General features: G+C 35.2%; 1 protein-coding gene across 1 annotated transcript in view; it reads left to right on the forward strand.

Moving 5' to 3' along the window:
• tenm2a (teneurin transmembrane protein 2a) overlaps positions 1-25,091 on the forward strand; it is a 1,361,633-nt gene that overhangs the window by 623,177 nt on the left and 713,365 nt on the right. The gene's annotated exons all lie outside the window — the stretch shown is intronic.

The raw sequence follows: 25,091 nt of genomic DNA on the forward strand, positions 1-25,091 counted from the left end.
GGCACAATACAGCACAAATCTACAGCGACACAAAAAGTGACAAGCAACCTTGTGTTGCTCAACTAGACTGCGACAAGAAACACTTTCAGCTGAAAAAGTGCTATGAGTTAACAAGTCCTTGACTGCATGTTAAATTTGCCTATTTTAGTTTGAGATTTGTTGACAACGGATTGTAAAGCAGTTAGGTGTTTTCACTTTCTTGTTCCCAAGACATCAGTGCATTTGCATGTTTTTGCACATTTTTAAAGGTGTAACTAAACTGCAGGCGTCTGAAAACCTACCCACGAGGCCGTGTCAGGAAACACCGTAGCTCTCACAGATACATTTGTGCACCTGCTACACTTTATTATTTAAAGTTTTAAACTCCAAAATGCTTATATAAGTACTTTTGTTATTCTCTAAAGGTTAATACTTCTCACATTTATTTAGCAGTACTGTTACATATTTGCTTTCTTTTTAATGTTAAACTCATCACATTTCTCAACCTCCTTCCTATCCTTATCGCTGATAGTGAAACTCATTTTTCCTCATAATTAACTTCTTTCCAACCGTCTGAAGCTGAATATTACAGTAGACACATTAATGGGCCACCTTTAACATGAATCACTTTACATGGGTGATGGGATTAAATTAGCATCTGATTATGAGCTGGCATTAATCTAATGGGATCGGATGACAGCAGCCCTCAATTCATAGATTTAAACAGTTATGACATGTCATGCTATACCCAGACCTTCTTTTGAGGTACGTACCATTTTTATATCAAGTAATATACTATATATAAATAGTTTATTATATGGCCTTGTTAATGCTTTATCAATGCATTAGGGCTGATTTAAACTTGTGTCAAATGATCGACTTGATCGCATGCCTTGTGTGTAGCCGTGCATTTATACTTCTTCTAGTATAGTAGTCATAAACAGGCAAATAGTGTAATGTAAAAAAAAAACAGACAAAGCAAGGGTCAAACAAGGCAAGGGAAGGGAAGAGAAACACTTTGTAAAGTTCACCAAACAGTTTACAAGATTCAGCCCAGGTGTGTGTGTGTGTGCTGTTTATATAGTCCTTAAATCAGTCCACGAATGGCTTCACCGGTCCGGTGTGTGCGAAGTGCGTGCTAGGAGTTACAGTTCTTTAAATTGGTATATGTGTGGTTCACTACTGTAATGTGGTGTGATTGTAATGGCAAGGGCCATGTGACTGCGTGAAGGCTGCACCAGACCATAAGCGTGCGCTTGATGCAGAAGTAAAAATCAGCCTTTATTTAACATCAGCATTGAGCAGTGTTTGCTGTAGTATTTTCACAAACTCATTACCTCAGGTCTGTTTTAAAATTTTTATAGTGTAATTGTCAAATGCTGAAATGAACATTATGTCAAATAAATGATGAAGTTTTTAGTTACTTTACAATAATTTATGTATTATGTGTTAATAACAATATACCAGAGACACTGCATTTGTCTTTGTTTATAAGAAATGGGATATTGATTTCTATTTTATGCCTATCAAACCATTAAAAGCATCTAATTTGTTTTGCTACTTGTTTTGAATTTTTGAGCACTTTTTTGGTAATTTCAGAGGCTTTCTTGTTATCAACATAAGTCTATGTTAATCACCAAACACAACATAGTTTGAGTTCGTTTTCAGCTCTGATTTTTAGCTCTGGGAGATTTATTCGACCCATACTGTATTCTCTGAGTTGCTGCTGGAGACACGATTTTGACCTTGGAAACCTGTTTTAATGAGTGATGATATGACATTTTGATTCTGTGTCCATACCGGGACGGTCTTCCAGCAACCCTTTTTGAATTCTCCCCATGCCTTCCTCCGTTTCTCAGGTGTAAAGCTCTGATCCCACACAATTAAGTATGTTCATGCAGTTATCTTCTCTGTACCCGACACAACATTCAGATGTGTTCCGCTGGGACTAACAAATAGTGAGAAAGAACTGGATTTGGAGAGGATGTACTTGCATCTAAAAATAAGGTCATCTCTCAAGGTAGCAATTTGTTTCTCAAACAGGAAGTATGAACATTACATTTATGCACCTTATTAAGTTGACTGAAGTAATGCATTGCTTCATTAGAGGAAAGAAAGTGATTCAGATGTGTGAGACGGGTCTTATGAGGACTGTTTCAAACCCCACCTGTTGACTGACCACCTGATGATAGATTCTGTACATAAAAATATTTAAACGACATGTTCACATATTCGATGTTTGGAATTAATAATTATTAATAGTCATGCTTATAATCATAATAACAGATAATGATCACATTTTAAAATAATATTTAGACTCAGACTCAACTTTATTAATCTGTTTAACTAAAATTGCAGCAAGGTGCTGTAACATAGTCGAAGTTCCATGTAAACATTAACACATGTTTGTAGAAAAGGCTATTTTAACAATGCACTGATATCTTTAATAGGGATGCAACGATTAGCCGATTTCACTATTAACTGCGCTTTAATTTGTCACAGTTTATTAATCGTAAAGTCTCTTAGCCGCATTTCTGTTACACGGAACGAAACAACCACTGCAAAATGCCAAGTTGCCTGTGCGCTAGTTTTAAGTTTGAAGTACACCAAGGCTAAAATGCACGCACACAGGATTAACTATAGCATCGGCCGTTCCCATATCATGTCTTTTCCGCTTGCAAGTTTGTTATTTCTAATGTAGAGGAATGTATTTCTGAATGTAGAAGAAGCCAACTTCAGCAATGCACTGCTTTTGTCGTGCTCTGAAATACAACATTTGAATGTTTATAATTTTTTTTTTTTTAAAAGTCTATTGTACAATGCACTGATATTATTTAGTTTCAAAATACAATATATTAACATTTTAATGTAGAAAAAGCCAAGGTGGCTGTCTTAAGGAGCAAAACTATACAGCATATGAGCCCTTATATGCTGTTGTGTCATCACTCACATAGCAAGTTATATCGCTCCGGCCCTTCGTTTGGGATGCTTTTCATGAACCGGCCCCATGACAAACTATTTGAATAGCCCTGGCATAAACAATAAAACAAACAAGGGTCCAAGAACATAGAAAGGCAAGGCAAGGAAAATGCTTCATAATGCTAACAGTGAACAAGACTCAGCAAAGATTGTGTGAAACGTTGGTGTATATATAGTCCAGGTAATTAATGAAGATGAGTTTCAGCTGTGGCAGGAGTGATTGAAGCAATGACTTCTGGGATTTGTAGTTTGGTTCAGTGACAGAATTGTAGTTCTCCAGGGATCTGCAACTGCTAAATCGCTAGTGATGACAATAATGAAATTTTTCACAGTACGCTATGTAGTGAGACAGCATCTCACTGCATAGCGTACTGTGTATGGCTGTGTATGTAAGATAAAATTTGTATGACAGATATTTGAATTAAATACAATAAAATTCCAATTCCAATTACAATTCATCAGTCCACTGTACAGAAAACAGCAACAGTGTTATGTGGCAGTGTAAGCATTGTCATATAGAATCTCGCATTCATGCAAAAATAAATAAATAAATAAATTATCAGCTACACCACTGCAACCCCAGTTCTGCTTCCTCTTGCTATGTCTTCAAAGGTGCAGGTGTGAGGAATTATGGGGGATCATCATCATCAATATAGAAGACGTGAGTAGCTCATCTGTCTTCATGCACACCCAGCAGAGAACACCTGCTGCATCTTTTACATCTATCTACATTTACAATCCACACACACACGCGCTCATAATCAAAAATCCAAACAGAGTACCTGCGGGGCCAATACTTCATACCGATATACTGGAAGAAATCAGTAGGACAGGAGGTTTCAGATGTCCTTATTTGATCACAGCTCAACATCACGTAAGAAACTAGACCGCCAGCAACAGACTGCAGGAGCAGAGGTCAAGAAATGTGTAATCCAATCGACACTATAGGAAGAAGCACTTCCAGCACTCAGATTGTGTTTTATATTTGACGCAGCATGCCAGCTGCTGGTTCTCGGTGACAGTCCACAAATCTATCGCGGTTTGGGTTCAGGTCTGTGCGTACAGCTAAAACTGTGAAACACAATAACTGCTCGTATTTCAGCTGTAACTCTTTTTAAAAGGGGACATATTATTCTCCTTTTCATGAGATGTAAAATAAATCTCCAGTGTTGTTTTTGCTGAAAATACTTGACAGATTATAAATCATAGCTTATCAAAGTTGCCCCTATTTGCTTGTGAGGAAAAACATGCTGTTTTGTGCAGGTTCATTTAAATTCAAACGGCAGACAAAATTTTTAGGTATTTAAAGCAGGATTAAAGCAGTCTCAAACATTCTCAAATCAGAGCTGGACAATGATGATTTAGGTAATTGTTCTAATGTATGTTGTTATGCTATTGTATTGGAGTAAAGTTGTCTCAACTCATCGACTTGCACCCGTATTTCTGTGTGACCCATGTGCAATAATCCTATTAAACAATCAGTTCAAATCTAACAAACAATTTATTTCTTTTACCTGAGTTTAATTAGATTGGTTCTGTTTTCTTAAATTTTAATGCCTTATTACTTATGGTTAATGTTGTGCATTTTGCAATGCTTTTTTTCTGGATAAACAGCAAAAGTCAGTCCAAGGCACTCAAAAATGTGAAAAAGAGAAGAAAAAAAAACTGTTATCTGTTTTTTTTCTTTGTTTTTTTTTTTGAGTGCCTTGAACTGACTTTTGCTGTTTATTCTGATCCCTTACCCAAAGAGCACTGACACATTATTTAAAGCATTATTTAAAGCTACCCCTGAGCACTTTTTAAAATTTATTTATTTATTATTTTTTCTTATTTATTTATTTTTTTATCTGGGTTTATAATTTTGAATCACCACATGCTTTGTCCTTGATAGCATGCTATTCTGATTCAGCAAACGTTTTCGGAACTGATTATCTTTACTCCACCAAGCCATAAAAGAACAGGTATGACAGGCTAAATTGGCACCAAGCCTGATCACAATAACTTATCATATCTGCCAGGTGCTCTTTTATTGGTTTAAACATAAGTGGTCTTTTTATTTATTTATTTATTTTCAGGAAGCCCAAAGCATTTTGAAGTAGATGCTAATGCAGCCCTGAGTGCATTATCCTTCAGCACAGCATTATCCTCCTCCAAGCTCAAAGACTTAGTGTTGCTTCATTTGTATTAATTAGTAAATGAGACTTTAAGGTCCACAGAGTGATGAGTTGAAATGTTCATTGGACTTCTTATCTTTAAAGTAAACGCTGCAACTTTTCCTATTCCTGAATTACTCATCCATGAAAGAAACATTAATTAAATCGTTCATCTCATTTGTTTATTTATTTATTTATTTATTTTTTTACTAAAATGTAAAATCTCGGACATACACGGTAGTGGTTTATTTTGCTCTTATTTAATTATCCTCGTATTTGGCTGGAAGAAAGTCTTGCACCTCATTAAAATTATTTAATCCGCTGTCAATTGCTTGTTAGCCCAAATCACTAATGACTTTGCATTTACTGGAAGCAAGATAAAAGCTTTTGCTATTTGTTGTTGCTCCAGTCAGGCTTAATTACTTAATTTGTAATGTTCGCTTTCTTCTTACAAATGACTTGTCAGTGGAGGAAGTGCAATTGTAGAATTTCTGCAATCATACTGAAAATCTGAGCTGACTGGACTGCTTGTCTTTTAATGATTAGGGGGAGGATGTATATTGATCTGCTCGATTAGATTACACGCCTCAAGAGGGGGAAAATAAAACTATTTCAGTTAGTCAGAGTTTAAGAATCGGGCCTTATTGATTGTGCCTTTATGCTCATAGACTGAAAGATAAGTTCATTTCACAAACAGCATGACACAAGCCTGAAAATTGTTTAATGTTTCAAACTCGTACAGGCTTTATTCTTATCTGCATCGCTAAGCAGCGCTCGGGGAATGTTTACACCTGTGTTTTGACGTTTAAACTCAGGATGTGGTATTCGAGCCGGCCTCTATAATTAAAGCGTGCCTTACTGCTGAGCTAATGTCTTGTGGAAAGCAATAATGAGCGGAGACTGGTGATGCGTTCCACTTGGTGGCGTCACCGTTCAATATGTTCATTGCACATTTTGCGACAGAAGCCCACAGCCAAGCATTACATATTCTCTTGTGAAAGCTCTACATATGCGACTGTGTTTGTGTGGTTTGTTACATGCCCGCTGCTTGCAGGTGTTCGTATTGCTCTGCGGTTTCAGTCTCAGAGCTATGAACTGCACTCTATAGCATTGAAGAAGTGCTGTCCGTGTGGCTTTTGCCTTGGGTTAGGAGCCTGACATGATGGAGAATGACAGGGATAGGATGAAAAGGTCACCTCTGGCATGCTGCCGTTTGAACCATGTGATGAGCAGCCTGGCATTTGTGGTCTTCACCAGTTGTTTTCCAATCAGAGCAGAACAGGCAATCAAGTACAAACTGCATCCAGTCTTGCATGACTACATTTTATTCCATTTAATGGAAAGTGTTGGGTTTGGTACATTATTGAGTCATTATTTTGATCATTACATGGCCTGTTAAAACTCTTGCTTCTGATTGGCTGGAAGGTATGCAATAAAATCGTTTAATGCACAGGTAGTTCCAGTTTCAGTTTTAGTCACTGTTCAAAATAAATGTGCTAACCTCCAGTAACACAAAGATAGCTATACTTAAAAGGGATTTTAATTAATATGGTCAAAAGTATTTACAAAGAATGGGCTTACATATTACTACATATTACATATTACATGTCATTTGCAAATAGGCCCATGTGCACATTACCACTGTCTGCCTATTGCTGATTTAAAGTAGGAACTAGGAGTTCTAACATGTCTTATAACTGACAAGAATTAATTGAAATATTCTGTGAAAAAGAGCAAACCTAGTTTTAACTTGTCCCTAACTTGGTAGAGGTAACCACCTACCAGTTCATGTCAGGTGATTCTGTATACCTCAGATTAAATTTTGCAATTCAGATAAAAGGTTTGCTCACAAATTAATCCATTGTTAAATATATAATGGGCTCTATTTTAACGGTCTAAGCGCTAAGTCTAAAGCACATAGAGCAAAAGCATTAAGGGCATGTCTGAATCCATTTTTGCTATTTTAAGAATGAAAAAATATGGTCTGCACCATAGCGCATGGTCTAACAGGGTTGTGCTTATTTTCTTAATGAGTTATGGGTGTGTTTTGACACAATGTGTATTAAACCAGTCAGAGTCTCATCTCCTATTCACTTTAGGAGTCATTTGCATCACGCCATGGTGCATTTGCTATTTACATGGCGGACTTAATAAGTGGAAAAACTGAATGTTTCAATAGTGAGAAAACAATTAAACAGAGCATCTGATGTGCGAGGATAAAGAGCGACACTCCTCCATTTGGTCTCTTTATTTTCTCTTTACTTGTACTCTTTACTTTTGTGGATAAGGAAACTGTGTCATATGCACGCCATTGAAGACATCCATTAGCCTAAATATTTAATTTATTTTGTTCAATGCAAAAATTTGTCTCAAAATTATTAAATTCAGTTGTAATTCCAAGCAAATGAATAAATTAACAATAATAACAAAGTGTGGTCAAAAAAGTTAGTTGTATATAGTTGGATATAGTTTTATCCAAATATAAGTCTTATGCCCCATATGGTTCAAAACCTGATAGGTGGACATGTCTAAGTTTGTTTTTATTAAAAGGAAATATAATATATGAATATGATAAATAATACTACAACTAATAATATTATGCAAATGCAAAATGTCAGGCGCCTTAACACACCTCCTTAGAGCGGCACACCCATGAGTCCATAAAGAGGTGCGAATGAATGTGCTATTTAAATATGGCGCAAAACAGGAAAATTAGGGTTGCGTTGGTCTGAAAATAGCAACAAATCATGCCATACACATCTTGCGCCTTATTGCACCCTATGATAGGCCCTCATAACTTAGTTCTGGTATGTTGGACATTTGTTTTGTAGAACAGTAATTGATTGGTGCCCTACAGTCTCAGAAATAAAGGTGTCACTAAGGCAGTCACTTTTTTAAAAAGACACATATTTGTTCCCAAATAGTCCATAGGGGTATCTAAATGGTGCATATTATTACCCAAATGTAACTAAAAAGTACCTTTGAGGTAAAATGATGGACTCTTCAGATACAAATATGTACCTTCTGAATAGGTACTGCCCCAGTGACAGGCCCTGTACCTTTATTTCTAAGAGTGTAGTTACTTATTATTGCAGAATTTTTAAAGCTTTAAGAAATTTTAAGATTACGTGAAGTGCTTTGTAATGTAGAATTTTATTTTATGTTTGACGTAATCTCACCCGAAACGTGAAAAGAGAGTGGGACATAGTGTAGCGTCTCCCTTTTTTAAAAAACAGCCAATAGCATTTTGTTTTTATCACCTCTCTGCCAGTGAGAGCGATCAAGTGCATCGAATGAAAAGAACACGAAAAGCGTTGTGAAGGGGGCAGGGTTTGTCAAATACTAAAGAGCATTTGATTGGTTATGATGTGATTAGAAACTGTTATTTAAAGTGACGTGAAAAAATTGTTGCTCTTTATAGGCAGAAGTGACAAACTACAAGTTTTACATGTTTATCTTCCTTTGTCAATGTTTTTGAGCTTACTTATATCCTAAAAACTAACAATACTAAAACTAAAATCTAAAAAAGTACATTTTTATTTTCATGAGACCTTTAAAGACCTGTAAGCTTTACCTTTTATGCTGTTAAGATTTTAGAAAAATTTGTCCCCATGCATTTACTTCCATTATAGTCGCTTTATAATATTTATTGATTTGTTTTAAGCTCTTATAATAATTATTCATTCTCTGACATGCCTTGTTACATTTTACCACCATAGTGAATTATAATAAAGATTTATATTGGAATTTTCACCTCGACACTCACTGTCTGATGTGAATGGAGGGAAAATCTATAGATGCTAATTATGGAATGAGTAAATTACAGCTTGCAGTGCAGCAATAGGGGGAAATGCATATTTGAGAGACATAGAGACACTGTAATTACAGTAAACAAGGGTTAAACAATCCTCTTCCATTGCAATTTGATCCTGGATATAATATAATTCACCCTGCAAATTAAACAGGATTGCAATATTTCACTGCAAATAAAAATGTTGATGGACTTAACCTATTTAAATTTTTAGAGTTTTTGAAGTGTTTTTATACAGACAAAAATACTAATGCTAAAACAAGTGTAAATGTTGCATGTGTAATGCAAAATCAGCATTAGAATAATTTCAAAATCCATTAGTTAATGTATTCTAACTTAGTATTTTGTGTGGGTGTATGTTCAATTAAAGCGTAGTTGTGTTTATAAGACACAAAGCAATGTGTGCTCATGTTTCATTTATAGAAAATCAAGTTATTTTTTCATAATCCTTACTTTGATCATACAGCTACTTAGCTAACATGAAAACGACTTTCATATTTTGTAATTCCTATGAAAGGCTCTAATTGGTCAGCTAATGTAATGTGCTGTAATTCGCAGATTAGCTCCACATCACCAGGAAAAGCATTATGCCCATAGAAAGACACTGAAAGCAGGTGCATAGAGAAGCACTGCAGCGCTGGTGAAGATTGTGGGCATTTACAGCAGTTTGACAGATGAATATGAATTTGTAGCTAAGTTGTTAACGGTGCCAAACAGCACTTTCCATTGTTTACATCCTTTTTTATGTCTTTGCTACAACATAACGTTACTCTAGGCACTTTGCATGTAATAGATCGATTTCAACAAATAAAAATACCTATATGTTGTGGTACACAACCCACAGCTTCTAATATGGTTGGAGGAGTTTTTAGCTGAATCTAGCACTGAACTGGGAAAGATTATGGAAGCTGTCCTTCGTCAAAAGCTAGCTATATATATTTTTATAATTCTCTGAAACATAATTAAAATGAAATTTTCTTGAAATTGTCACTTCTCTCTTTGTGTCATGTCCTTTGGAAGCCCACATACAGAAATAAAAAAACCTCTGTGGAGATAGAAGCGTTTGCATGGCATTTTAGCTTTCTATGCGATAAAATAACTGCACTTCTGGCCACGCCCCTTCATGCTGCGTGAGGGGTGTGTGCACATGATGTATGCAGGTAACCTGAAGCATTTATGATCTCACTAGCCGGGATGTATTTTTTTGTGGTCTTTAAACTTCGTTTGCTGAAGGCTTTGCTACATATGTTGTTTATGGTCACACAGCTACATTATACATGAACTAAAGTTTAAAATATGATATTGTAATCGACCAGCCCTTTAAATTATGAGTAAACCCTTTGTTATTCAGAACTTTTAACTTTTAACTGGAAAGTACCAGCAACTACTCTGGCAGACAATTTTTTTTTTTTTTTTTTTTTGGTGGATGTGCTTTCAGCCGCAACTCTGTACTGGGAAACACCCATACACTCTCTCATTCACACAACTTTTAAGTTAACTTAATGTTTACAATTATGCACATAGTTAATTTACTTAATAATTGAAGGTAAGGGGTATCACGGTGGGACAGGGGGTAGCACAATCGCCTAAAAGCAAGGTCACTGGTTCCAGCCTCGGCTGGGTCAGTTTGCATTTCTGCATTTTGCATTCTGCATTTTTTATTGCTTTTCAAGAATATTTTAAGCATATTTTCATATTGTAAATATTGTTTACATTTAAAGCTTAGCATGTTTAAATCCCTATAAAAATTGGTCTTTTTATTTCTATTATAGGTGCTGTACAACTATTTTTATTTGACTCAGAATATTCCTTATTCATGCCGTGATATGCTGGTGATAATAACTTCATAATAATGAAGAATTCTGTTTTAATTTCACACAAACACTTACTATTTGACATGATTGGAGGATGAATCCATAGGTGCTCATTACAAAATGGGTAAATTACAACTTCCAGGAGAGCAATGGAGGGAAAAGACATGTTTGAGACTCAAGCTTAAGCTATAATTACCATAAACAAGGGTCAAACAAGCTTCTTCCACTGCAATGGGTTCTTAGATATCCACCCTCCAGCCAGTACATACCGATTAGGACAAATACCAGTAATGACGACAAAGAGCCGAATGCTGGTTGTGGGTGTGGATGCCCTGCTGCGATCACGCCAATGTGGAGTGTCGAGTAGGAAGGCTGAAGTCTGGCTTCATTCGAACTCTCACAGCAGGGCTACGGTGCTCGAGGAGAGCCCATTAAATAAGCAATTAAAAGCAGATAATGAAGGGGCCAGTCGCCAGCAGGGGCTCGGCCTGACTGACTGCTTTACTGAGCCAGACAAACCTTCTGAAGGGCTGCGGTGGCCTCTTCCCTCTGGGTCAGGCTTAAACACCAGTCAGTGTGTATCTGTTCGTGTGTGTTTATTCCACGGAGCTTAACGTTCAGCAGGATCGGAGCTTGCAGAACGAGCCTCGATGTGATAAATGAAACATCTGCTGGGGGAAATGATTTAATAACGGTAATGAGTGTGGAACTGCTCTTTTCTGAATGCACCATCTTGCGTTTTTGCTGCAACTACCACTGATTTATTTTATAGGGATAAAATGTAATTTCATAATGACTTCTTTGTGTACTTCGTGTTGTCTTGATGCCCTGTGAATTTTGTAATGGGTGAACGTTTAGTCCGTTGATTTAATCTTTTGTGTTTCCCTCTTGAAAGTTCTGTTGTTTATATATATATATGTGTGAATTAGTGCAATGCTCTTGTTTTTAATCAACAAAGCATGCAATTTTCAAAGATCACTCACATTTATAATAAATATACATTTTAAAGAGGCCTTATTTTGCATTAAAAAAGCTCATATTTTGGTTTTGGGGCTCTCCAACAACAGTCTGAAATGCAATCAAGGTCAAAAACACTGTCATTGTCTTATAATATGCATATATATATTTTTTACCTAATGATTTTAACGATTCTCATATGATTTGTTCGGTGAGTCATTTGTTCTTAGACCCTCCATAGTGTGAGGCAAAACTGCGCTGACTGGTCTGATAGCCCAGTCTCTTGTTATTGGTCAACTGCGTTCAGCATGAGGCAGAGAAAAATGCCCACGTCGGCTTATAAACAATTTTTGTAAAGTAGTATGAGAGCAGAGTGTATGTGTGAGCCCAATGCAGGAGTGCATTAAAGCAAAGCAGTTAAACACCAGCATATTGCTCTATTCTTAACCATAAGTAAAAACAGTGACACAAATTCAGTATTAATCAACACAGGGGCAAAAACTGAACTATTTTGAAACTTCACTGGCACGTGTGTAGGAACAGCTGACGGTGGCCATTGCAACAACAAACAGCAGTAGATCGCCAGCTCACAAACGCATTTAAATGCATAAACAAATATTACATTTCATGATCAACGTGGTTTTAGACGTGATATGAGAATATAAAGAGTTAACCAGATAAGTACAAGCGGTTACAAGTAACAAAACACAATTAAATGCATAATTTGCAAGCCAGAGAAAAAAAAGGGGGCAACCATTTTGATTGCACTTACTTATGCTTGTGAAATGGAAGAAGAAACTGATCCAGAACTGTGTACTGTAAAGATCCCATCAAGCTCTGACAAAGTCTCATACATCAATAGTCTTTCCTGATCCTTCCTTTAACAAGCCGATGAATCCCTCGTTGTAAGTGTGTAGATTGCTGAAGCACTCGTCAGAAAGCTGACAGAAACACAGCACAAGGCTGGGGCTATAATGCTCGGGTATTTTGGCAAAAATAAACTTCAACCTCTGACTCTTTACAGCCTCATCTTTGGATAGGGAAAATGCCACCAACTTTCCCTCAGACTTCAGAACACAGCGTATAAATGACAAGATTCAACCAGGATCTGCTACAGTTTTTGTCTTCCTCTTTTTATTTCTGCATGTTTGTGGGTGGGGGTTTCAATTTTTCCATGTGTTTGCGGTTAACAAATGGACGAGGCTTGGGTTCTGTATTTACGTCAGGCCGACACGGCTAAAGATTCATTCAAATGGAGATTTATTCAAACCAATCTGAGTCGACTATTTTATAGATGAATCAATAAGATGAATTCAGATTTAAGCCTTAGCTGGATATTTCACTTCACTTAGATCTGTTACATACTGCATGGAAGGTTATTTTCAGAAACCCAAAATAGGGGCTTTTTAAAATTGCTCTCTTTAAACAAAAGAGTTCAAAAACATCACCTTTTTCACACATTTATGCAGCACAGTTGTTTTGCGACTTCAGAAAAAGTATTCAGCAGCAGCAAAAAAATAAATAAAAATCAAGATGTATTTTTTTGCAACTTTCATTGGTTTACTTTGTATGTGTCAAATAATTCCCACAGTGTAATCCCTTGACATCTTGATCTCCTTTAGATGATATAAGGCATGATCATTTTGTTCATGGCCTTGCGAATCAATATGTTGCGCTTTCTTTAATGATCAGTTTGTTGATGTATACCCTGGTTACCTTTGAGTTTGATGTTCACGTATCCCCACATGACTTCTATACTTGTGTATCTTCAGCAAAGCACTCTAGTGTTTTAAATTGGTTCCATACCATTTTTAAAAATATTTTATTTGGCAAGAACATGCTTTTATCACACAGCAATAGATTTGTTGGCCTGCACATTCTAAATGTGCTAAATTGGTTAAAATATGGGGACTGCGGGGGCAGTTTGAGTGTAGTGAATTTATTGTTATGTTCTAAGAAGCAAGCTGAAATTTTTTGAGCTTAAACTGTTGATAAATGACAAGATGGACTCATGTTTCCATTTAGTTTGCATCAAATTCTGACGCTCTAAATGACGCAGGAAAAATCAAATCATCAGATCAGGCATCCTTTTGCCAATCTTTTATTGCCCAAATTTGGTGAGCCTATTTAGTATTATAGCTTCATTTCCCTGTTGTTAGCTGACAGGAGTCCTACTGGTCTTGTGTTTTTTTTTTTTTTTTGCTCATCTGACATGTTGTGCATTCTGTTATGCTTTTCTGCAGATCTTGTTTGCAACTAGTGGCTATTTGGGTTACTGTTGTCTTTCTGCCAACTTGAACTAGTTTGTTGATACTTCTCTGACATATGCCATCAACTAAGTATTTTCTCTCACAAAACAGCCACTAACTGGATATGTTCTGCATTTTGAGCAATTCTCTGTAAACCATAGAAAGGGTTGTGCATGAAAACCCCTAGATCAGCAGTTTTATTAGCACCAATAGTCAAATCATGTTTAAAGTGAAATCAATCATTTCTGTCCCCAGTTCTAATGCTTGTTTTGAACTCACAAATACTGTCATAAATGTAATAATAAATGATTTGTGTCGCGTGGGTTTCCTCCGGGTGCTCCGGTTTCCCCCATAGTCCAAAGACATGCGGTACAGGTGAATTGGGTTGGCTAAATTGTCCGTAGTGTATGAGTTCTACCCACTGTGCCACAGTGACACCCCATTGCTTAACAATTTTTTTTCTCCTGAAAATGAGATTTAATATCATTTGGAATGTAATTATCAATCATTTTTATTCAATATTGTTAAAATATTATTGTTTTAGTAAGTAAGTATATTAAGCCTTGCTTTCTAGAATAAAAGCCCCAAAATAAGAAATAAATAGTTAGTTCTTTAAGCAAGAAAGGAATAGGTTCTGACAGCATAAACAGACATAATTTATAAATTAAAAATTTAGGGTACATTTGTGTAGCAATAGTTGTGCTAAAAACAACAATTCAAATGACAATGTTGTCAAATAACCCAATTCACATATAATAGATTTGTACATTATGTAAATGGCTGACATGCATTTATTTATTTGTTTATTAATTTTTTGTAGTTTACACAAAATTTTGATGATGCCGTTCAAATATGTCTTACCCTCTGAAGGGCACTTAAATGTGAAAACAATCATAGCTGCTATAGTGAAGGGTCATTCCAAACTGAAGTTATCAAAATTGGCCACTTCAAAAACCCTGAAAAAACAAAACCTCGAAATGGAAGATTTCAAAGTTTGCAACTGACGGACAATTTGGGCCCCCATGGTCCTTTGCACAGGGAAGTCATGGCATCAAGAAACGGGCACAGCAGGAGTTTAACTTTACCTTTATATATTGCATTATTACTACTGTAATATTAATACGAGCTGGAATTTGGTACATTATTATGAACAAAACTAAATTGTACTTCAACAAAAATTCTTTGCAGATGCTGTACCTTTTAACACAAACACACACACACACACACACACACACACATATATATATATATATATATATATATATATATATATATATATATATATATATATATATATATATATATATATATATATTTGATTTAAATGTATTATTATATAATGCTTGATCGCCTAAAGACAACACCAAAATGCGTTCCTAAAAAAAAGAGTTTTTCTGATCTCTACACCCTTCATCCTTTTGAAGCTTTCACTCCTGAGGGTAAAGCCTTTGAAGGGATTAGGGCATAGGGATGAGCCCTTCTGAATGAAATGCAGGAAAAAATGTGCTCTGAAACCTGTTTCTAAAAGCTGGCATTTTCAAAATACTAAAAGACGAAAAACGAAAGGCCAAAATCCACACAAATATTAATCAAAATGGTGTTGGACCAATGTACACATATATTTGCTTAATATTCATTCATTCATTAATTTTCTTTTTGGCTTAGTCCCTTTATTATTCAGGGCTCGCCACAGCAGATTGAACCACCAACTTATCCAGTATATGTTTTACACAGCGGATGCCCTTCTGGCAGCAACCCTAACACTGAAAATACTTGTAAACTGTTGAATTCACACACATACACTACAGCCAAGTTAGCTTATTCAGTTCACCTGTACTGCATGTCTTTTGGACTCTTGGGGAAACCCTCACGAACATTTAGAGAACATGCAAACTCCACACAGAAATGCCTACTGACCCAGCTGGGGCTTAACCAGCGACCTTCAGGCGATTGTGCTACCCACTGTGCCACCGTGACACCCATTTGCTTAACAATTTTTTTTTCCTTCTGAAAGTGAGATTTTATATAATTTGGAATGTAATTATCAATCATTTTAATTTAATATTGTTAAAATATTATTATTTTGGAAAACAGAATACTTATACTAGGTTCACACCAGATGCAAAGCGATTGCTCTTGGTTACTTAAGAAGTTTTACATTCATTTATTTATTTATTCATTCATTTTCTTCAGGCTTAATCCCTTAATTATCAGGAGTTGCCACAGCAGAATGAATTGCCAACTATTCTGAAATGCTAAGTATTTTCCACTCAAGTAACTTTTTTTTTGCACAGAAGATGCATGTGAGGTTAATGTTTGTGTGGCCTGTTGGAAATTCTCTCCTTTTTGCACATTTGTATTGACTTTGCATATAATCTACTGATGAACATACTTAAATTTGCATTTAGAGGAAACCATTCATTAGAAAAAAAGCATTTATTTATTTATTTGGACTATAGTAGACATTTTAGAACTGCACAATTCAACATAGGCTCATTCTGAAAACATAGCCCTATATACATATCAAGAGATTGCGAATTATGTAGCCAGAAGTACTAATAGCTGCATTTTTAGGTCAGTCAGTCAGTCAGTCGATAGCAGTCTCTGGTGGATTTACACAAGAAAAGCAGGCGCAAGTGGCACTCGCGAGAGAAACTTGAGATCTTAAATGCATACACAGCTGCCTCTCGTGGATTCACGAAAACAAAAAAAAGTGGCTGACATATTTTGCAATCTCCAGAAATGTACATAGGCGTACGTTTTCACACTAAAGAGCCTGGGTGGGCAAAATTTTATGCTCCAAAATGCTTCTTTGTAAGTCATTCATATCGTTTTGCACCCATGCATGTAATTTGTGAATGTTTGTCATTGGGTTAATAAATCAGTACCTCTTTCTTAGTTTAATGACCATTGACTGACACATACCGTGGATTCCTTTTGAGTTCTGATGCTCACGTTTCCCAGAATGACTTCTAGTTCTTGAACAGAGTGCTGTAAGTGTTGTGAATTGGTGCCATGCCTCAGGAGACCAGGATCCTACTCAGCAGATAATAAACACCACATCAGTGCCATGCTAATGAAGACGGATAGAGCACAGGCAGAGTGAAAAAGATTTATTTTCTACAGCGGGTCACAATGTAATTGTTACCTCAATTACAAATGATAAAGGATTAGAGTGACAGAGGGAGTAGAGACACCCCAGGGGTGTGTGGTCCGTGCACTTAATGTTTTCACTGGAGTTTTCTTTATTGGACTTTCAAGGTGACCATTGCATTGGTATTCGATGCAGCACTTCTGAGAATAAATGGTGGGAGGTTGGAGGGGTCAGTGCCGGTCGGAGCCATCCAGAGTGTTTCTGGTAAACGTTTGTGCAGAGGAGCATTAGTGTTATAGTTTACACAGCAGGTGGATTGTTTCATTGGCTTATTATTTTACACTATCTTATTGGAGGTTGGGGGAGAGATAATTGATGCAGAAAATTAGTACGGATGTGGAAAACTTATAACTGTAAGCCAGTGGTTTCTGCACAGCATTCGTTGGCAGCTCTGCTAGAGGTATTATAAATTATATAAATGCATTATAAAATAGAATGTTAATTGAGGGATCATGACGCTCAAGACTGGATTGATGATTATAAATGTTCAGCTTTAAATCATTCATTTGTTCATTTTCTTTTTTTCCGGCTTAGTCCCTTTATTAAGCAGGGGTAGCCACAGCAGAATGAACCGCCAACCTATCCAGCATATGTTTTACGCAGCGGATGCCCCTCCAGCTGCAATACAACACTGAGAAATGCACTGAGAAAGGCCATTTTAGCTTACCCAATTCGCCTGAAACGCATGTCTTTTGACTGTGGGGAAAACCGGAGCACCCAGAGTTCAATTTAGCTTACCCAATTCACCTACAACGCATGTCTTTGGACTGTGAGGGAAACCAGAGCACCCGGAGGAAACTCTGACCCAGCCAGGGCTCGAACCAAATTAAATTAAATTTAAATAATTTGTGACAATATTGCTTTTTAAACAATTATCATCATCTTAATCAGAACAGATACTGTATGTTAAATATTTAATAACAAACACTGCAAAACAGCAAGTTCTATTTAAATTTCAAGATTTTTTTTTTTATATATTTAAAGTAATAATTTAAATATGCTTTAAGGATAGACAATGTCTGAATCAACAAACTTAGCAGGAAATTTCCTGCATGATTCAACATTACATACAACAGTTTAATGTCTGTATGAAAAAAAATATATATATTTAGTCAGCTCAAATGGTTATTCTTATGATGAATAATTAATCTGTGCAATATAAAGTTTGTTTTGGTAGTCTTTAATCAACGTCTCACTATTTGCTTCTACGTTTGCAGTTTTGGCCTTCAATTTGATGCCTTCCAAGACAACTGCATAGCAATATTCTTAAAGTCCAAATGAATCAAAAGCTACAACAATTTTATTTTACATTTTTTTTTTCTATATTGTGACGCAGTTCCATGAGAACAGAATATTAAATGACTTGTTTTTATTCTACTCCAAGCTGAATGGATGTAATCAAATAGGCATTTCATTCTGGAAAAAAAAAAAAAAACGTTTGGGGAGAGTTATTACAAACTACTGTAACAGACTCCTCACCATGTATGTTTGTTGTCAAAACTGACAGTTGGAGCAGTGTGGTTAAATATATTAGCCGCGCCCAATTTCTAAAATATATGTAATCTAAACATTTTAGATTAGAACAGCAAACTTTTTGTTTAGTTTTTTCTTAATTACATGCATATATTAGTTGTTCACTACAAAACAAGCAAAGTGTGCTAAAAATGTATATGGTTAGTTTTGATTTCAAGGGGCCTTTAAAGATTCCATGAAGTGCTTTGAAATGTGCATATTTTATTTGATGTTTGACAATCTCAACTGAAAAATTAAGAGAGGGTGGGAGATAGGAGTAACTCCTCCCCTCCCACAATAGCATTTAGTTTTAATCACAGCTCTGCCAGTGAGATGGTTTTTTAACTCAAGCGCATCAAATGAAAAGTAAATGAGAAGCCTCTTGAAGGGGCGTGGCATGTCAGGTGCTAGGAGCATTTGATTGGACAAAATTTTATGAGAAACAGAAGTATGAGGTGGCATGAAATAAATCATTGATTCATTTAGCAAGCTTTGAATGTTTAAACCAATTTTATATATCACTGTTTTGGAACGCATTAGACAATAGATATCCTTAAAACGAACAGACTGACACTAATTTCTAAAATTTCTTATTTTAATTTAACGAGTCCACGCCCCCTTACCTTTGCTATGAGAGAATGAGGCTCAAAAGAAAGACCTGCCCCAATATTCAGTTTCAGATGGAAGTACATCAACATGCTTGAAATAAAAGTATTTGCCAAGATTCTTTAAAGTTCCACATGAATTTTAATTGGAAAATGCAGCAAAGCACATTAAGTGTTTGTAAGGGTTTGTGAGAGAGAAAGAGCAAGCGAGCAGTAACTTTTAATCTTGCCATCATCTTGACTTTGTTGTGACATTTCCATCTACAGTGACGAATTGGCTTCTTGTACCAATTGTCATCTATGCAGTGATATATCACACTGTCATCTGACAAGACGAAGGTGAGAAGTCAAACCTTACAGGTGTCCAGGATGGTGGAGGACAAGTCCCCGAACTCATTATCAGGACGTCCTGAAGTCTCTCACAGGGCCTTTCGCTCTATTTGAAAATGAGGACCTCCAGAATATTCAGGAGCAAACATAATGGTGGCTGCTTTCTGACATTCCCCCAACTGTTCTCCTCTGAGTCCAGACCGAAGGGACTCTTCTGCCATGTGTCAAACCCCTGATGAGCGTAATGTCAAACTCATGACGATAAGCCACGTTCTTTCTAATGAAAACCATGGCACTGAGACCTCAGGGCTTTACCATAACTAATGCCGTCTCTTGGCTCGACTAAGGCCAAAAGGAATGCCAGGAACAATGCCAACTTGGCATGTCTTGGCATGTTTTTTTTACCCTGCTTTTCTGATGAGCCATAAATAGAAAGGTCTCGTTTTACTTTCTAAAATGTTGAACTCCGTCTGCACGGATTTTTTTTCAAAAGCCAAAGTTTTTCCACACAGCCTGCAGGCAGGAAGGTGCTCGCTGAAAAGGGTCTTATTAAACCTGCATAATACGAAGTTTTAAACTAGAGACACTTGTGATGAGTGCTCTGACTCTACTTAAAGCAGCAGTGTCTTCCTCTTCTCCCATCTGACTTTTACTTTTGTATTGCGTGTTGTGTTTTGTTTTCTGTTTCATTTTTATTTAATTTTTATTGTTTGTGTTTTTTTTTTTCATCTTGGACAAATATAGGTAGTAAATGTTTTTCAGTCAGATGTAAAATTACATTTTTTTTCTGATTTTCTGATGAGCTATATAGAAAGGTCTCATTTTACTTTCTGAAATGTTGAATTCTGTTTGCATATTTTTCAAGAGCCAAAAGTTTTCTACAAAGCAGGCAGGAAGGTGCTCGCAGAAAAGGGTCTTATTAAACCTGCATAATACAAATGATTTACCTAGAGACACTTGTGATGAGGGCTCCGACTCTACTCAAAACAGCAATGTCTTCCACTTCTCCCATTTGACTTTTTCTTTTATATTTTGTGTTGTGTTGTGTGTTTGTTTTCTGTTTTGTTTCAGTTAATTTCATTAAGGGTTTTTTTTTTTTTTTTTGGTTTGTGGTTTTGTGTGTTTTGTGTTTAGTTTATTTTTGTTTGTTTTGTTTATCTTAGCCATATATTAATAAGTTTTCATCAGTCAGATGTAAAATTCAATTTGTCTTAAAGTTTTTTTTTTTTTTTTCCCTGATTTTCTGATGAGCTATATATAGAAAGGTCTCATTTTAATTTTTGAAACGTTGAACTTTGTTGCATTGATTTTTCTATGCATACAAAGTTGTGATTTGTTTGCTTTTGTTGTTTTATTTAAGTTCATTTATTTATTTAATTATTGTTTTGTTGGTTTTTGCTTTGTTGCATTGCGTTTTTTTGTGCTTGTTTTGCTTCACTTTGCTAATTAGTGTAAATTTTTTTTTTTTTTTTTTTTTTTACAAGTACAAGTTTTTTATGTACAAGTACATAAGCCAAAAATAGAAACATTTCAAAATTTATTTTTGTGAAACGTCAACACAATCTCACGGCAATTTGTAACTTTTTGATTTAGTGGTTAATTCGGATGAATTTGTGTGATCTAATTCGTACAATTTAGTACGATTTGCTGATCACCCAATGACAGTTGGGGTTAGGGGTGGGGTTTAGTGCCACGCCTCCCTTTTTGAATTGAACATTTTTGTCTGACTGAACTTGTACAAATTTGAATTTAACAGAATGTGAAATACTTATCTTTTTCTTGTGAGATCAGGCTGGAAACATTGAAGTCTTGGTGTCGAATTTTCAAAAGTTAAAGATTTTGTACAAAGCTTGCAGACAGGAAGGTGCTCTTAATAAACCTGCATATCCTGTAATACTGTGTTTTCATCAGTGTCTTGCCCTTCTCCCATCTGAATGTTTGTTTTGTTTTATTTAGTTTTATTTTAATTATATTTTTGTTTGCTTCTTGTTTCTTTTCATTTATTTTTTGTTTTTTGTGTTTGCTTTTTCTTTTTCAATGTAAACTGTTGTACACTGCTGTGATCAGATCTTCTCAGACAAATATAAATAGTGTAAAACTTATTTTCAATCAAAAACATCAGTCAAGTTTTTAACATCTCACTTTACTTTCTGAAATGTTGAACTCCGTTTGCGTAAATTTTTCAAAAGTCAAAGATTTCCTACAAAGCTTCAAACAGGAAGGTGCTTGCTAAAAGCGGCCTTATTAAACCTGCATAAACGACAATATTTTAAAGCAGAGACACTTGTGAGATGAAGACTCTGACTTTACTCAAATCATAAGTGTCTTAACCTTCCCTCTTTAGTTTTGTTTGGTTTGTTTGTTTAGTGTTTTGCATGTTTTGTTTCACTTTGTTCGATGTCAATTTCATTCCGCTCCACTCTGTAAACTTGTGTTATAGTCATCTGAGACAAATGTGTAAAAGCTTATTTCGAGTTACCTGAATCAGGTGTAAAATTTAATTTGCCTTGGCAAGTTTTTTTCTCCGTTTTTTTCTGATCCATATATAGAAAGGCCTCGTTTTACTTTTTGAAATGTTGAACTCCGTCTGCATGGATTTTTCAAAAGCCCATTTTTTTTTTTTTCCTCACAGCCTGCAGGCAGGAAAAGGGTCTTATTAAACCTGCATAATACAAAATTTTAAACTAGAGACACTTGTGAGATGCGTGATGAAGGCTCTGGCTCTACTCATATCATCAGTGTCTTGCCCTTTGGTTGTTTTTTTTTTTCATTTATTTTATTGTGATTTGTGTTGCTTTTATTTTTATGTTTTTATTTTATTTATTTTTCACTTCGTGTTCTTAGTTTAGTTTTTGTTTTGCACTGTAAACTTATGATACGGTCATTTGAGACCGACATAAGTAATTTAATTTAAAATCCATTATATGTAAAATAATATTTTTATAATTTCAAAATGGTCAGTTACAGGCTGTAACGGTATTTTCAAAGATTTGCAGCACGATGACAAATATATAGTTTTGAATTCATTCACAAGCCGTTTCTCAAGTCATCATCCTCATTAGACCTGCATTCATTATATTTCATGTTTTTCATGTGGAATGTCATTCAAAGAGAGCTCTTGTGGTTCATTCTGTTTTATCTGCCTTCAAAGGCCTCATCTGAAGAAGCCTCCCTGTGCTCAATTAGTCAAGAGTCCATTCCTTGGAGTCATTTTCTGTCTGAACAAGAAAGCACTTATTCCTATGATGCACTTTTTAACCTCTTTTAGTTACAAAGATACTTTTACTGTATAATAAAATAGAAAGAAAAATATATAAGTTATATGTTTGGTGACAAACAAACCCTTGTGTTGAGCCAGCTATCAATTAAAGTAAACAAATGCGCACTTTTGATTAGCTCACACAATGAGAATAACAGGCTGCAAAGAGTTTGCGGAAAATGTTTTTCATTCATGTCAAGCCTAATAGCTTCCCTGAGTCTCACTGATTAGTGCAGCAGAGAAATGAGTAATTGAGAGCAAAGTGTCTTGGTCAACAGATTTACGCTTCTTAAGTGCATGTTTGCCTCTCTATGAACTTTTATGGTTTTGCCTCAGTGTTTTTTTTTCAGACTATTTTGTTTTTATTTTTTATTTGTTTATTTATTAATTTTATTTTATCTCATTTTATAAATTTAGTTGTTTAAGCTGTATTTGTTTGTTTATTTGTTTTTTTTTTTCATTCATTCATTATTTTTTTCGGCTTAGTCCTTTTAGTAATCTGGTGTCGCCACAGCGGAATGAACCGCCAGCATATGTTTTTTGCATTTGTATTTATTTTCAATAATACATAAAAAATAAGTAATGAATTTTTTATTATTTATTTTTATTTATTATTTTATTATTGTATTTAATGTATTTGCTTATTTATTTATTATTTATATGTATTATTTTATTTTTATTAATTGATTTAATTTAATAAATAAAAAAAATAATTTGTTAATTTTTTACATTTGTATTTATTTATTTATTTATTTAATTAATTTTATTTTACCATGAGTTTGTAAAGATATCCAGATCTTCAGCAACTTCTGTGTTTTCTGAAAAAAAGCTGTGTGTGTGTGTTCGCGTGAGTGTGGTTTTCTTGTTTGCTAATTTATTATCTGTTTTTGCTCCCCATCAGCAGCCTGTTACTTGCTCTGGTTTTGATGAGCCATTCTGTCATCACTCCTCTGCCCTTCTTGGCATAATTAGTGCCTGCCCGATGTCTGTGGCCCATTAGATAGATGGAGAGCAATGAGAAGGAAAGAATTAAGGCAAGAGCGAATTGGAGATGAGAATGACATCAAGTTGAAATAGAAACCATCCTTAAAATGACAAACTTTAAAGCAAATTCATTGTGAGATGTTATTGCTGGGTATAATGTGTCATAAGATAACTCCACTTTCTAATGTTGTTGGACAGTTTTAATTAGGTGAAGTGACATCGCATTGTGTGGTGCATTTGTTTAAAAAATAGTTCAGCAGACAATGAAAATTCCCTTCAATGAAATGACATTTACTCATTTTCAAGGTGTTCTGGATGTTTTATGCTTATTATTATTATTATTATTATTATTATTATTATTATTATTATTAATGTTGTTGTTGTTGTTGTTGTTGTTGTTGTTATTATATTATTATCATCTATTATTATTATTATTATTATTATTATTATTATTATTATTATTATTATTATTATTATTATTATTATTATTTATTTTTTGTTGGCAGTTTGATTTGATTGTTGCTTAGGTTAGATTTTTGTTTAATCATTTGGGTGTGTGTTTTGTATTTAGTTTTTTACTTTTATTATTATTTTGGGGTGTTTTTTAAATGATTTAGTTGTTTTGTTTGATTTTCTTTGATTTTGTTATGGTTGTTATTTAATTTTATGTGTGTGTGCATGTTATTTAGTGTTGTTGTTGTTCTTCTTCTGATGCTGCTGCTTCTTCTTCTTCTTCTTCTACTTCTTCTTCTTCTTCTTTTTCTTCTTCTTCTTCTTCTTCTTCTGCTTATTCTCATCTTGGTTTGTATGTGTTAGTTTACATGACATGTTGGAAAAACTGCACAAATTCATTAAAGCCCCATGTAACAAAAACATTACCAGTGTATTAATGTCACTTGGGCGGAATATCTCCATTATGGCAAATAAGTAAATAGAGGCTTATTGGCTCAAGCATTCAAAATCACATTAATCTAATGAGTTACTCTTTACAACATCATTGTTGTTACTGATAATAAAATGTGCATTACTATAATTGAGAACATTGAAGGGGTTTTCATGCGAGCAGCATCTCCCTCACCCATAGGACCTTTCTTTCTCTGGGTTGTGTGTGTGTGCTTAGGACGGGGGCAGGGCATAAAACCAACCAACAATGATGATTTGTGTGTTTGTGAACGTGGTGTAACTGAGCACATGGTGATTGGCTTAGAGTACATTTCTATTGTTTGCCAAACAGAAGGAGGGTAGAGTGGGTCAGTCGCACACACCAACAACCAGGAGTCAGAACAAGGGTAAATTTAGCAAGTT

The sequence above is a fragment of the Danio rerio genome, chromosome 14, assembly GCF_049306965.1.
Source record: "Danio rerio strain Tuebingen ecotype United States chromosome 14, GRCz12tu, whole genome shotgun sequence".
NCBI classification, from domain to species: Eukaryota; Metazoa; Chordata; class Actinopteri; order Cypriniformes; family Danionidae; genus Danio; species Danio rerio.